Here is a 16,446-nt window from a genome sequence, read left to right on the forward strand (position 1 = left end):
GAGTGGATAAGCAGATGAGACTCTCTCTACATGTTTGTCTATCTGTCTGTCTCTCAAATGAAAACAAGAAATATGGAGTATCTCACTCCTCCGTGCCTTTGTGGGTGCCGTTCCCTCCTGCTGGAAGTCTTCCTTCCTTCCCTAGTCTTCAAAACCTGTTTTAAGTCTCTGTAAAGACATCCTGTATTCCAGGCAGCAAAATAAATTGCTTCACTGTGCTCAACAGTCTTGGATCTTAGCTTTAGCATTTTCATAATCGCTGAGACCCTCATTGGGTAAATGCCAGGTGTACCCAGTTGGGGATCAATGTGGGATGTGAGGAGGCAACTAGTTAGGACGGCAGTACTCAATTATGAGCACTTTTTCAATTGAGCCTCTAATGCTATTATCTATTTTTTAAAAATTTTGTGAAAATATTTTCTTCTAAAGTTTTCTTCTGAGAACATTCTGAGAAATGAAACTGGGGAGAGGGGAATCTACAGGAGGAGGGGACTGAGATAGGAGGTGAAGACGAGAAACTCCAGTTTCAGAACCTTTGCGAGAGAAGAGGTCTAAGTTTAACCTCCGCTCATATGTACCTTCACCTAATTAAACTACAGTTCTTTAGATTTCAGCTTCCTCAGGAAACTGTTTCATGATCTTCCTGAGAAGGGTAATCATAGCTTCTTATAGTTTTGATTCACAGCATTTACCACAGTTGTAAACACATCTGTATATGTAATTCTTTGCCATCTATTTCCACCAGTAGGCTCATGAAAGTAGGGACTCATATCTGGTTTTTCCCTCTTATATTCCCTAGGAAAGAGCATGGCACATAATGCATTTTCAATATCTGTAGAATAAGTTAATATGATTGCATGAAAGGCAATAGGGTAAAGAGATTTGAAGCATGACTTAAAGGAAATGTTTACAGTAACTTGTGAGATTGCCAGTGATCAATGACAGAATCATGGAGGTATGAGGACTTGGTGAGGGGGAAGAAGAGGTTTTTCTTCCCTGTGACACCAAACATGTAGTACGTTTTTTACCACTATTTCTCCAACTCTCTGACACCGACTGCATGTCAAATAATTCAATTCAGTTCTGAGCCTATCTACCTGTAATTAGTGTGGTAGATCCCACAGGTTAAAGGGCTCAGTCCCATTAAACCACAGCGTCTAGATGCCATTTGCAAGTCCCAGATCACTAATACTTTGATCAGAGAGAGCCAAACTGGGATTCCCGCATTCCATTCTCGATGTTTGTTGATTTGCTAGAATGGCTCACAGATCTCAGGAGGTCACTTTACTGATGTTTTCCAATTTATTGTGAAGGACACAATTGAACAGCAGATGAAGCAGCACATATCGCGAGGTCCAGAGTGGGGCTGAGCCCAGGAGCCCTGGTGGAGTCTGGGTGCACCACCTTCCCAGCATTTTGATCTGCTCACTACCTGGAAGCTCTCCAAACCTCATTGTTTATGTGTTTTAATGGAGGTCTCATTATGTAGGCATGATTCTTTAAATCATTGGCCAATGGTAAATGAACTCAATCTCCAGCTCCTCTCTCCTCCCTGGAGGCTGAGTGGTAGGGCTAAAACTCCAAGTTTCCAATTAAATCTTAGTTTTTCTGGCTACCATCCCCCAGAATGAAGCTGTCTTGTCTAGGGGCCAAGAGTTGGTACAGTGAAACAAAAGATGCTCTTATCACCCTTACCACTCAGGAAATTCCAAGGGTTTTAGGAACTCCATGACAGGAACCTGGACAAATACCAAATATCCTTCTATGATACCACAGAGCGGCAATGAATTTGTGGGCATAAATTTAAGGTTTTTTCTGTTAATAAGTAGTCCATAATGGTGATTCCAACAATGTTGTTAGCCAAAGTTTCGAAAGAAATAATAAATCATTAGGTTGAACTTGCATTTCATTGCAATTTATTTCCCACTAACTTCTTAAATAGACTAATAACATCAGCATGTTTTCACTCAGTAATTACAACCCTCCACTCCCCCACTTCATCTAGCTCCAATATCATCTTATTCTGAGTCATTTATTTGATAATTAGATGTTACACTCATGAGAATGTGCGCCTGAACTAAAAATTCTGGTGCAGGGTTCTGGATAACTTTTCTAGGAAGTCAGAGGTAGATGCCTTTTAACAACTATGGCCCTCCCACGAGACATATGAGTTCTGATTTGAACTTTCTCCTACTTTCTAACATTTAACACATCCAAATGTGCTTTCACTACACGTTGATTGTTAATTTAAGAGAATAAATCAGACCTTGTGAACTTATCGGTGCTGCTCAAATTGTATTGACCGGGTAAGAGAAAGCACATCAACGTCCCCCTTCTACCATGTGAAGACAGCAAGAAAGTGGCTATTCACAAGCCAGGATGACAATCCTCATGATAAACGAAATTGGCTGGCACCCTGATTTTGGGCTTTCCAGTGTCCAGAACTATCAAACAGCAGAAAATTGAAAGTGGAGACCCCCTGAAACACCTAGAAGTCTGTAAGCCCCCATGTTTGTCCCCTCCATCTGCTTGCCATCCCCCTGGTATCTCCAAGAGGACTATCTAGCACAAATGTATGGAAAGGCTGTCAGCATCCCTGAAGGTAGATGAAGCTAACAAGGACTATAGAGTCATCTGGGACAGGATGATACCAGAAATAGAAATTAGAAACTGGAAATTGTTTTTATATCAGAAGTGTAACAGCACAGACATGAAGTGCTGGAACTGTGTGTGTAACAAAGTCAGCAACCTCAAATCCTCAGGATCCCTGGCCGGAGGTGGAATGTGCTCAACTGGGCCATCTCTGCCAGGCTTATTGCCAAGATGATAAACTGAGGGTATTGAGGAAGGCAATGACCCTTGAGGTTGTCTGTGAGCACCAGACGGCCAAGCAAGACAGTACTACCACTGACCTATTCCAGTGCTACAAATGTAAAATGAGCTGCATCCATAACCATGTGTAGATGCAATGCCAAAGAGCCCATGACTGCCTTTGTCTTACGCAGTGAATGTGGCAATTGCTGGAAGTTCTGCTAATAGAATCACCTGCATGATTGCAGTGAATAAGGTGAGGAAGGACAAAGAGGAAGCGCTAAATCATCTGAGCTGGTCAAAAAATAAAAGTAGAAATGCAAAATTAAAAAGAGAATCATATGCAATCTACAGATTTAAATATTTGGTCATTTATTCCTTCAACAAGTGTTTGTTGATTGCCTCCTGTATCTCTGATACTAGGCATATAAGAGGCCTATATGATAAGGTTGAAAATAGGTGATAAATAGGATATGCAGTGAATTCAACATATAGCCTGCTTTGATGAAACTTGCAGTCTTGGTTGGGAGAAAACTAAATCCATAATTAAAGCCAAGATAAATTAAGGCTTCTATTGAACTGTGGGAAAAAGATAATCAAATGGGATTGGCGTGATTAGGAAAGATTCCCTGGCAACCTAAGTTTTATAGGATGAGCTAAATTATAAGGGCGATATATTTTAAGTAACAGGGAATACATATATGGGAGAGAATCCAATTTAATAATCTACAAGTCACTCACTGCAAGTCTTTTACTTAAAAACTTTCAACTTCTAAACATTCAGAAATAAGGGTGAAAATGTGCATCTACTCTGAGACATGCCAAAGGGAGTCAGTAGTCAGATGAGGTCATTTTAGTGGTAGCTTTGTGAAGACTAGGTTATTCCTTAATCTGTGGCAGGATGGTAAACACAAATGCTTACCGTTGGTGTAGGTAGCAGGGAAAGTGCTATGGTTTGAAGACAGGTTGTCCTCTCCAAAACGCATGCTGGAGTTTAATCCCACTGTAAAGTATTAAGAGGATAGGAATTTGCAGCATTTAGAAGTGGACCTTTGACAAGTGATTAGGATATCAAGATGGAGTCCCCCGTGATTGAATATTGGTGACAAAGTTGAGTGTTTGGCTTACTAGTTAAGACACTGCTTGGGATACCTACAGGCCCCATCAGAGGGCCAGGACGTGAGTCTTGGCTCCCCTCCCATTCTTGCTTCCCGCTTATGTGCACTCTGGGAGGCAGCAAGTGATGGTTCAAGTAACTGGTTCCCTACCATCCACGTGGAAGACCTGGATTAAGTTCCAGACCCTTAGCTCAGCCCTAGTTGGGGTGTGAACAAGTGGTTGGGAATTCCACCTCTATTTTCTTCAGTTTCCCAAATAACTAAAAATTTAAAAATCTAAAAAGTTTAGATAGTATAAAAAGATATATAGTAAAAATACAACAACAACCACAAAAAATAAATCTTCCTTCTACTTTAGATACCCTGTTGTTCTGATGACCACTGTTAAGAGTTTTGATATTTTTTGCCAGCATTGTGGCACAGTGGATTAATCTGCCACTTGTGATGCCAGCATCCCATGTCAGAGCACTGGTTTGAGTCATAGGTGCTCTGCTTCTGATCCAGCTCCACCTAATGTTCCTGAGAAAGAAGAAAAGGGTGGCCAAAGTACTTGGACCCCTACCACTCATGTGGAAAATCCAGATGGAGTTCCTGGCTCCTGGCCAGTGCAGCCATTTGAGGGAATGAAACAGCAGATGGAAGGTTTCTCTCTCTCTCCCTCATTCTTTTTCTCTCTCTCTCCCCTTCTTCTATTCTGCCTATCAAATAAATAAAACATAAATAGTTATTTTTTAAAATCCTGCTGTATGCAATGACCTGAAAGAGTTTCATATGTTTTCTTCTAGTATGTTCAAAGTTCTTTTTTTTTTTTTTTAATTTGATAGGTAGAGTTATACAGTGAGAGAGAGACAGAGAGAAATGTTTTCCTTTGGTTGGTTCACCCCCTAAATGGCCGCTACAGCCAGTGCTATGACGATCCAAAGCCAGCAGCCAGGTGCTTCTTTCTGGTCTCCCATGTGGGTGCAGGGACCCAAGCATTCGGGCCATCCTCCACTGCCTTCCTGGGCCACAGCAGAGAGCTGGCCTGGAAGAGGAGCAACCAGGACTAGAATCCAGCGTTCATATGGGATGCCGGCGCTGTAGGTGGAGAATTAGCCAAGTGAGCCACGGCGCCGGCCCCCATGTTCAAAGTTCTTTAATTAATTTTTATTTATTTTTGTACACGGTGAGAGACGAGGTCTAATTTAATACTTCTGCATGTGGATATCCTATATTCTCAGCACCATTTATTGAGAAGATTGTCTTTTTTCCAATGCGTGTTTTTAGCATCTTTGTCAAAGATCAGTTGGCTCTAGATGTGTGGATTTATTTCTACAGTCTTTATTCTTTTTGCTGAAGATTGCTTTGGCTATTCAGGGACTTTTGTCGTTCCATAAAAATTTTAGTAGTGCTTTTTCTAGTTCTGTGAAAGCTGTCAATGATATCTTGATAAAGATTCCATTGAACCTATATATTACTTTGGGTATTATATATATTTTACTGATATTGATTCTTCCAATTCTTAAACACAGATATCTTTTCATTTATTGAGCTCTTTTCAATTTCTTTCCACAGCAATTTTTAGTTTTCATTGCATAGATTTTATACCTCTTTGGTTAAATTTATTTCTAAGTTTTTATTTAATGAATGCAATTTTTCATAGATACAATTTTAGGAATACAGTGGTTCTTTCCCCCCATAACCACCCTCCCCCCTTCCAACTCCCATTCCACCTCCCTCTCCCTCTCCCATCTTCTTCTTCATTATGGTTCATTTTTAGTTTGACTTTATATACAGAGGACCAGCTCCATGCTAAGCATAGACATCAACAGTTTGCACCCATGCACACACACAACATATAGCGTACCGTTTGGGAACAAAATTTGCAGTCGATTCTCACAGTACAACTCATTAGGAACAGAGGTCCTATGTGGGGAGTAATTGCACAGTGACTTCTGTGGTTCCTTTAACAATTAACACTCCTATTTATGATGTCAGTGGTCACCCGAGGCTCTTGCCATGGGCTGTCAAGGCTATGGAAGCCTTCTGTGACCATAGACTCATCGCTATTTAGACACAGCCATAAGCAAAGTGGATGTTCTCTCCTCTCTTCAGAGAAGAGTATGTCCTTTTTTGATGACCTTTTCTTTCCACTGAGGTCTCACAGAGACCCTCCGTGTAAAATATTAAATTTATTTCTAGGTATTTTTTGTAACTACTAGACATGGGATTGCTTTCTTGATTTCTTTTTTAGAAAATTTGCTATTGTTATAAAACAATGTTACAGATTTTTGTATTCTGCAAATTTACTGAATTTGTTTATTAGTTCTCAAAGCTTTTTGGTGAAGTATTTTTTTATATAGAAGATCATGTCATATATACATTTTTTCTTTTTTTTTAAAGATTTGTTTATTTGAAAGTCAGAGTTACACAGAGAGAGAAGAGGCAGAGAGAGAGGAGAGGTCTTCCGTTCGCTGGTTCACTCCCCAATTGGCCACAATAGCCGGAGCTGCGCCAATTGAAGCCAAGAGCCAGGAGCTTCCTCTGGGTCTCCCACATGGGTGAAAGGGTCCCAGGACTTGGGCCATCTTCTAGTGCTTTCCCAGGCCATAGCAGAGAGCTGGATCGGAAGTGGAACAGCTGGGACTTGAACCGGCACCCATATGGGATGCCTGCGCTTCAAGCCAGGGTATTAACCCACTGCGCCACAGCACCAGCCCCTGTCATATATAACTATTAAGACTCACTGATCAAGGATGTGATTAAATGGGCAGATTTTAAAATGAGTATTAAGTTTCTGGATTGACCCACTAAGTAGATAGTGACATTAGTAACGAAGACAGGAAGGAGAAAGTAGAGTGAAAGATGATTAGTTATATTTTGGATATTTGATCTTTAGCTTCTGGGGCCACGTGGGTGGTTATGTCCAATAGGCAGTAAAATATATCAGTATGAAGCTCAGTAAGCCAATATATACCAATAGCAGACATCTGTATATTTGTATAATAATTGAAGATATGAGAATGGAACAGGTCACCTAAGAATTACATAATCAGTGAATAAAAAGGAAGAACTCTAGGAAAGGAAGACATGTAGGTGGAAGGTAAAGGAAAAGGAGTCAAGAAAAAAGGAAATAGCCATTAATTAAAATTCAAAACTTAAATGTGCTTCTTATCTTATTAGGAACTCAGAACAATCTCCCATATCTTTAAGGAAGATAGTATCAGAGTGTTCATTTAGATGAGTAGTCCAAGATTGCTCAGCTTTTAAAATAGCAGAGCTGAGAATTTTTTTTTTTTTTTTTTTTTTGACAGGCAGAGTGGACAGTGAGAGAGAGAGACAGAGAGAAAGGTCTTCCTTTTGCCGTTGGTTCACCCTCCAATGGCCGCCGCGGCCGGCGCACCGCGCTGATCCGATGGCAGGAGCCAGGAGCCAGGTGCTTTTCCTGGTCTCCCATGGGGTGCAGGGCCCAAGCACCTGGGCCATCCTCCACTGCACTCCCTGGCCACAGGAGAGGGCTGGCCTGGAAGAGGGGCAACCGGGACAGAATCCGGTGCCCCGACTGGGACTAGAACCCGGTGTGCCGGCGCCGCTAGGCGGAGGATTAGCCTAGTGAGCCGCGGCGCCGGCCTAGAGCTGAGAATTTAACCTGAGTCTTTCCCAAATTCCACAGATCTTTATTCTACCATTCTGACCCAAAGTTCCTTGTTATTCACAGGAACTTGAATAATAAGTTTGCAAACTGGCGAAACCAGAAAAGCAGAGGGAAGAAAGATGATAGTAGTAAAATGCCAAACTCATCAATACCTCCTATTCCCAGACTTTCAGGAAATTAAGGGTTAGAAAAGTTGCTTTTTGTTTTTGTTTTTGTTTTAAGAAAAATTTAACCTTAAAATCCTAAAACTGCAATGGTCTTTTGTCTTGGTTTGAATGTCCATCCAAAACTAATGTTGAAATCCCTAATTTCATCTACTGATATTTGGAGGTGAGGTCTTTGGAAGGTAACTAGAATTAGATAAGGTCATCAGGATAGAACTCCCGTGATGGGACTGACAGCTTTATATTAGGAAAAGAGAACTGAATTGACATAACTTGCTCTGTCTTGCCTGTGATACTCTCCACCATGTTGTAATACAGCAAGAAGGCACTCCCGAGATGGTAGCTCTATACCAGTTAAATACTCTTGGAGTTCACAGCCTCCTGAACTGTGAGCCAAATAAACTTCCATTCCATTCCATTACTCGGTTTCAGGTATTTTGTCATAGCAACAGAAAATGGACTAAGACATTATCCTTTACCATTTACGGGGAAAGAGATGTTAACTCTGAATTAGGATATGTATGTGTTAAGGGCTTTCAAAATGAAAGCATCAGAAACAAAATAGTATCTTCTCTACAGTAATCATTACAGGGAGAACTATAGGGCCTCTGAAAGTATTACCTATCTCACACAATGTTCTTTATTTTACGAGAATGCACTGGCTATGAGACATTACTAGTTATAGGTTTCATGAATATGAATGAATGAGTGTTAAAGGTCAGAGGACCAACTCCTTATAATTTTTCTTTAAATATGATATTATGAGCCTTCGCAGCCTTAGAAATATTCTCACTATAATACACCGTGTGATAATATCTGTTTTCTTGGAATTTGACCTGAAAAACAGAACTTGGTCATCATGTTTCAACACAAATCTTGTTGAAAGAACACATTTTTCCTGCTTAAGTGAACAGGAATTTTTTTAAAGTGCTCTGTATATTGTAAAACTAAGTTATAAAAGTGTTTGTTCATTGAGTAAATTCCAAATGCAAGTTTCAACAAGATTATCTCAAGGTCTTTTTACTTATGTGGATTAGTGAGCCAGTGGAAGAGGTTTCCGTCCAGAATTTCAAGCCTATAAAATTGGTTTCAGTTGATCTGATTCCATTCTCACTAAAGGTAAACATCTTCCATTGTTACTGTGATAACAAACTCCAGGAGCTTAACCCTTTGAAATCCTCTGAAGAAATCAATGTAAATTAGGGTAGTAAGCAGGAAGATAACCCTGATTTCATTCATTCTGAAAGCATTTGTTGAATGTGGAGTTACTGTGGCTATCAAGAAGAATCAAAAATGGATTCTGTCCACAAATAATTTAGCCTGGAGTGGTATGTGGCAAAGCTAATTAGCTGGGTTAAGGCTGAAATTTGTGCTAAGAACTTGAAGTACAGGTACTCTGTATTACTGATCTATAGATATGGGAATATAGGCCAATAAATATGTGTGTACCAACACTGGCATCCTGGTAGGAACATGGAAAACCTTGCTTGGTGTTTTGTTATTGTTGTCTAGAGCTCCTACTCTTCCTTATCCCACCATAGGGATCTTTCTCTGCAATTCTGGCAACCTTTTCAGGATCTGGGCAACCAAGGGATTATAAATCTTTTAGTTCTCAATGATAACCTAGCTCCACTTACAGTGTTACAGGTATAACTTTACCACACTGAAACTTAACTTTGAACTAGTGATTTGGCTTCCTTCCTCCTTGTCTCCTCTTAAGGAAATAATCAGAGACAACATAAACATGTCCATGCAAGTATGTAAATATGTGGAAAGATTAGAAATAATTTAAATAAATGCCAAACAATAAAGATATGATTAAATTATGGCAATCCTTAGGATGTGCCATTACGCAGGCATTGAAATGTTTATACCGAGATCAGCAAAGGGGCAGGTTAAGCCACTGCTTGCAACACTGGGATTTCATATTAGAGTGCTAGTTTGAAGACCGGCTGCTCTGCTTCTGATCCAGCTTCTTGCTAATGCACCTGGGAAGGTGAAGAAAGATGGCCCAACTACTTGGGACCTTGCCATCCACGTGGGAGATCAGGATTGAGTTCCTGCCTTCTGCCTTTTGTCTAGCCCATATCTGGCTATTGTGCCCATTTGGAGAGTGAACCAGTGGGTGGAAGATTTCTCACTCTGTTTTTGCTTGTTTATTTTTTTAATAAGATTTATTCATTTATTTGAGAGGTAGAATTACATGTAGAGAGAAGGAGAGACAGAGAGAAAGGTCTTCCATTTTCTGATTCACTCCCAGATGGCTGCAAAGGCCAGAGCTGAGCTGATATGACGGCAGGAGCCAGGCACTTCCTCCAGGTCTCCCATTTGGATGCAGGGGTCCAAACATTTGGGCCATCTTCCACTGCTTTCCCAGGCCATAAGCAGAGAGCTGGATCAGAAGCAGAGCAGCTGGGACATGAAATGGCCACCCAAATGGAATGCTGGTGCCAGCTTAGCCCACTCTGCCACAGCACCGGCCCCAGGTCTCTTACTTGGTCTGTCACTCTGCCTTTCAAATTAATAAATAAATATTTTTAAAAATGATATTACAAGGGAAAACAAGGAAAATATCCACCATGTGCTATTGTAAAACTTGCTTACAAAACTATAACATTATCAATTATATTTTCTTTTTTTTTTAATTTTCATTTGACAGGTAGAGTTATAGACAGTGAGAGAGAGACAGAGAGAAAGGTCCTCCTTCTGTTGGTTCACTCCCCTAATGGCCACTATGGCCGGCGCTGCACCAAAAGCCCGGTGCTTCCTTTCAGTCTCCCATGCGGGTGCAGGGACCCAAGCACTTGGGCCATCCTCCGCTGCCCTCCCGGGCCACAGTAGAGAGCTGGACTGGAAGAGGAGCAACCAAGACTAGTACCCAGCACCCCAACCGGGACTAGAACCAGGGTGCCAGCACCGCAGGCAGAGGATTAACCAAGTGAGCCACAGCGCCGGCCTATCAATTATATTTTCAAAATGTGTGTGTATGCATGCTTGCTTGTGTACAGAAAAAAAAGACTAAATGAATTGAAAACCCAGATCTTAATGATTACTTACAGTTAGTAGAACTATGGGAGTTTTCTTTGTTCCTTTTATGTATTTTCCAAATTATCCAAAATGTGCATGTGTTACTTTCATTATTTGAAGCAAATTGTATTTTTAATAAGGAGAACCAAAAAGTGGTTTAGTTCTTCCTATTTTCGAGCTCCCTTTGACAAAGAAGTTTCACCAAATTCCCCAAGGACTGGAACGGAAAGCTATTTCAGTGATGCCAACTGTGCCAACTCAAAGCATTACTCAGAGAACTGTAGCTAGAGGTGAAGAAAAGAGTTCCTTCCCATCCTATCTGTGGCACACTCACCAAAAGCTGTAGGGAGTTCTCAAAGACTTGAGGGCTTTTTTTGGCTTTTCTTAAAGATTTATGTTTTTATTTATTTGAAAGGCAGTGTCACAGGGGGTGGTGTGGTAGAGAGAGAGAGAGATCTTCCATCTGTTGGTTCACTTTCCAAAACAGCTGCAATGGCCGGGGCTGGGCCAGGCCAAAGTCAGGAGCCAGGAGCGTTTTCTGGGTCTCCCACGTGGGATCAGGGTCCCAAGTACTTGGGCCATTTTCCACTGCTTTTGCAAGTGTATCAGCAGGGAGTTGCATTGGAAGTGGAACAGCCAGGACTTGAACTGGCGCCCGTATGGGATGTGTCACAGGCAGAGGCTCAACCCATTACTGCACAACACCGGCCCCAAAGACCTGTTTTTGTTCAAGGATTTTAAATTTTGGTTTCCTTAGGGACTCACAAGCAATGCCAAAGTTTTAGGCAATTCTCTCAACATACCAGGTAGAAATTTTAAAAAGATTATTAATTGCCTTGATTAATATTCCAGAGTTTCTGAGAGAGGCAGGCAAAATAGGCCCTGTTTCAAACTGATGAAATCTTTACTTAATATATACTAAATTGATCTTCTGTATATAAACATAATTGAAAATGAATCGTGATATGAATGGAATGGGAAAGGGAGCGGGAGATGGGAGGGTTGCAGGTGGGAGGGAAGTTATGGGGTTAGGGGAGCCATTGTAATCCATAAACTGTACTTTGGAAATTTATATCTACTAAATAAAAGTTTAAAAAAATGGGCCCTATTTGTAGGCAGAACAGAGTAACTGTTAATAATGCAGGTTATATAGTTTGCTGATTCACTCCCTAAATGCATGTACCAGCCAGGACTGGGTCAGGCTGAAGCCAGGAGCCAGGAACTCCATCTGTTTCTCTCATCTGGGTAGCGGGGACCCAATTACTTGAGCCATTCATTACCTGCTGTCCCCTCCCCTGTCAAGGTGCACATTAGCAGAAAGCTAGATCAGAAGTAGAAGAACTAGGACTTGAACCACGCACTCTAATAAAGGATGTGGATATCCCAGGCAATGGTTCAACCACTGTGCCACAATACCACATCAGTTTAACTTTCATCCCCAAACTATTTTTGTAGTATCACACAAGACTCATTGAAATTCACCTGAGCATCTATAGAAGTACCCTATTTGCCCTCCTCATGACCCCCTACATTCATCAGATATAACCAAGTTTTAGCCATCACTGAGTCGAAGAATCTCCTGGCCAAAGCATGAAGTGATCTCCTGGGGCAGGTGAAGAAATCAAAAACCACAGAATAAGGAAAGCATAATATCTCTTTTTGATACCTTTATAAACAGTCCAAGGCAAGGGAAGGTTATGCTTGGTCCTGGTGAGCAGGATCATCTCTGCTATAAATACATAAGGGACACAAAAAATTCACTGAAAAGGAAAGATGTTCAGGACTTAATGATTACTTAATTTTAGGATTTGTTATAAAGCTACAGTATTCAAGACACTGCTACTTTAGTGAATGAATAAACAAAGAGGGATGGAATAGAGTAGAAATCTCAGAAGTAGAAATACACACATGTGGTCAATTCATATTTGGCAAAGATGCCAAGGCATTCAATGCAGAAATGGATGTTTTTGGTTTTTTACATTATTTTATTTTTAAAAAATTTTATTTAGATTTTAACAGATTCAATATAGTTTATAAATACAGTTCTAACAACATAATAATATTCCCTTCTTTCCTCCCTCCCTCCCTTCCCCTTTTCCCTCTCACCCTCCTTTCTTCCCCCTTCCTGTCCTTTTTTAGCTTTTGAGATAACATTTTAAATTTACATTACAGTAAAAAGGCCTGATATTTCATCAAACGAGAAGTTTAACAAGTAAAAAACAAGAAGACTGTAGATTAATGGGAATAAAATGGCTATAAACAATAACTGAATGGAAAAATGACCATTTCATGAAAGAGATATCTTTGAAAAAAAAATGGTGCTGGGACTGCTGAATATATGTTTGAGAAAAAAATTAAACTATCTCACATATAAAGATTAACTCAAAATGTCAGAGATCTCAGAATAAAATCCAAAACTATAAAATTTTTAAATGAAAACACTTTGTGACCATGGGTAGGACTTGTCGGATAGGACATACTAAAAAACTGATCATTTGGACCTAAATAAAAAAATCTAAATTTGGGCTGTTTATGAGACATTATCAAGAAAGTGAAAATGGGTATGGGGAGGGGTGGACACTGTGGCACAGAAGTTAGGCACAGAAGTTCACTCAGGATGCCTGCATCCCATATTCAAGTACCGGGGTTTGAGTCCCACCTCCACTTCCCATCCAGCTTATGGCTCGTGCATACCCTGAGAGGCAGCAGGTAACAGCTCAAGTACTTGGTTACCTGTCACCAGTGTGAAAGACCTGGCTCCTGGCTTCTGCCTGAACTAGTCTAGCTGTTTTGGAGGAGTGAATCAGCAAAAGGAAGATATTATCTCTCTTTCCCTCTTTCTCTTTCACACCCTCCACTAGTTCTGCCTTTCAAATAAAAATAATAAATTAATTAATTTAAAACTTAAAAGGATTTAAAATAAAATAAAAATGGGAAGGATATAGATCAAATGGAACATTAATGTTATTTGTAGTAATAAAAATGGTGTGTGTGTGTGTGTGTGTGTGTGTGTGTTGGTCTGTCTCTTTCTCTCTTTCAAATAAATGAATAAATGATTTTTCTTTAAAAAAGCAGAGTTTGGTATAGCAGTTAAGTTGCTGCTTGGGACACCCACATTCCATGAATTGGAGTACTGAATTTGAGTTCCAACTCTGCTTGCTATTCCAGCTTCCTGTTAATGAGCATGCTGGGGGGCACCAGGTGACAGCCCAAGTAGTTGGGTTCCGGCCACTCATGAGACCCAGACTGAGTTCCAGGCTCCTCATTTTGGCCTGGCTATTGCAGAATTTGGGGAGTGAAACAGTGGGTGGGAGATCTCTCTCTCTCTGTCCCTGACTCTCTACCTTTCAAATAAATAAATGTACAACCACTTTGAAAATGGTTTGGCAGTATCTTATAAAGTTAAACATACACTTTGTAGATATTTGCCTGAGAGAAATGAAAATACATTTCCACATAAAGACTTGCCTATGGGGGCCAGTGCTGTGGTGTAGTAGATTAAGCATCCAACCACAGTGCCAGCATTCCACACAGGTGCTGGTTCAAGTCCCAGCTGCTCCACTTTCCATCCAGCTCCCTGCTGTTTGCCTTGGAAAGCAGTAGAAGATAGCCCAAGTCCTTTGGCCCCTGCAGCCGCATGGGAGACCTGGAAGAAGCTCCTGGATCCTGGCTTTGGATCAGCCAAGCTCTGGCCATTGCGGTCATTTGGGGAATGAATTAGCGCATGGAAGACCTTCCTCTCTTGTCTCTCCCTCTCTCTGTCTGTAACCATGCCTCTCAAGTAAATGTGTAAATTGTTAAAAAGAAAGAAAGACTTGTCTATAAATGTTCATAGCAACTTTACTCATATTAGCCCCAAATGGCAAACAATTCAATTATCCATTAACAAATAAATAGGTAAGAATATTATTGAATATCCACACAATGAACTATCACTCAGCAATAGAAAGGAAAAGAACTATGTGTGTGTGCAACATGGATAAATCCCAAGAAGTCTGTATTTACAAAAAAGTCCATACTGTACAATGCTATTTAGATAACATTTTATTAGGTGCTAACTAATCTACAGTGACAGGAAATCTGTTGTTGTCTGTATTTGGGGTGGAGAGGGGAAGATGACTGTACAGGGGATACAAGGAAATTTTTTGGGATAATAGAAATATTCTGAATATTGTGGTGGTGGTGGTCACACTGGTGTCAAAATCTAAACTGTTTGCTTTAGGTGAATGCAGTTTATTGTGTGTAAATTTTGCTTCATTAAAGTGCGAGAGATGCTATGTATTTCAGGTGAAATGCTAAGTGCTTGGGGACTACACTGATGACAAAATATGATTCCTATCCTATTCCTATCCAAAATATGATTCCTATGACTAAATAGGCTTCACGAGTGAAAACAATACATGAGAAATAGGAAATGCTACCCCAAAATACAATACATGGGCAACTATTTTAAGCTGAAGGAAACTGACAAAAAACACAGAAGCAGGAAGATCACTCTATGATCTTCCCACCTTTCTTCTCCTACATGAACTGCAAGAGAATTCTCTCACCTACCTCCACTGAAAGTAGTTCAAAAGCCCCTTATGCCAGAGGGGCCCTCTCTATACTTGGAAGCCAAGAAGAATCTGAACAAACAAGCCTTGCTAAGTGCCTCCCAGTTCAGCACCATTAGATTATACCCTTCTCTACTTCAACCATGTTTCTGCATGACTATACCAAAAAATACACAGCTCTCCCTGAGTCATTAAGTCTTCATATCTGAAGGTTTCCATGTCATGTAAGATTTATATTCAATAAATGTGTATGCTTTTCTAAAGACTTGTTACTTTCTCTTTCAAAATTATTTATGTATTAAAAAGTTAAAATAATTTATTTTATTGTTTATTTGAGAGGCAAAGATAGAGAGTAATGGACAGAGAGAGAGCTCCCATCCATCCACTTGTTCACTCCCCAAATGCCTGCAACAGCCAGGGATGGATAAGACCAAAACTGTGAACTAAGATCGAAATCAGGTCTCCCGTGTGTCAGGAACCCAACTACCAGAACCATTAGCAGGAAGCTGGAATGTGAAGTGAAGCTGGGACTATAACATGAGATGAAGGAGTCCCAAGTGCATCTTAACCACTAGGCCAAATGCCTACCCCAGTTTTGTTTTTTTGTTTTGTTTTTGACAGGCAGAGTTAGACAGTGAGAGAAAGAGAGACAGAGAGAAAGGTCTTCCTTTTTTTTGCCGTTGGTTCACACCCCTCAAATGACCGCTATGGCGTGCTGCACCTATCTGAAGCCAGGAGCCAGGTGCTTCCTCCTGGTCTCTATTTTTTTTTTTTGTTTTTGTTTGTTTGTTTGTTTACAGGCAGAGTTGACAGTGAGAGAGAGAGACAGAGAAAGGTCTTCCTTTGCCATTGGTTCACCCTCCAATGGCCGCCGCGGCCGGCGCACTGCTGATCCAAAGGCAGGAGCCAGGTGCTTATCCTGGTCTCCCATGGGGTGCAGGGACCCAAGCACTTGGGCCATCCTCCACTGCACTCCCGGGCCATAGCACAGAGCTGGACTGGAAGAGGGGCAACTGGGACAGAACCGGAGTCCCGACCGGGACTAGAACCCAGTGTCCCGGCACCGCTAGGTGGAGGATTAGCCTACTGAGCCACGGCGCCAGCTCCTGGTCTCTTTTTAGTGATAGAGGTATCAGCCA

The sequence above is a fragment of the Oryctolagus cuniculus genome, chromosome 1 (genome assembly GCF_964237555.1).
Source record: "Oryctolagus cuniculus chromosome 1, mOryCun1.1, whole genome shotgun sequence".
NCBI lineage: Eukaryota > Metazoa > Chordata > Mammalia > Lagomorpha > Leporidae > Oryctolagus > Oryctolagus cuniculus.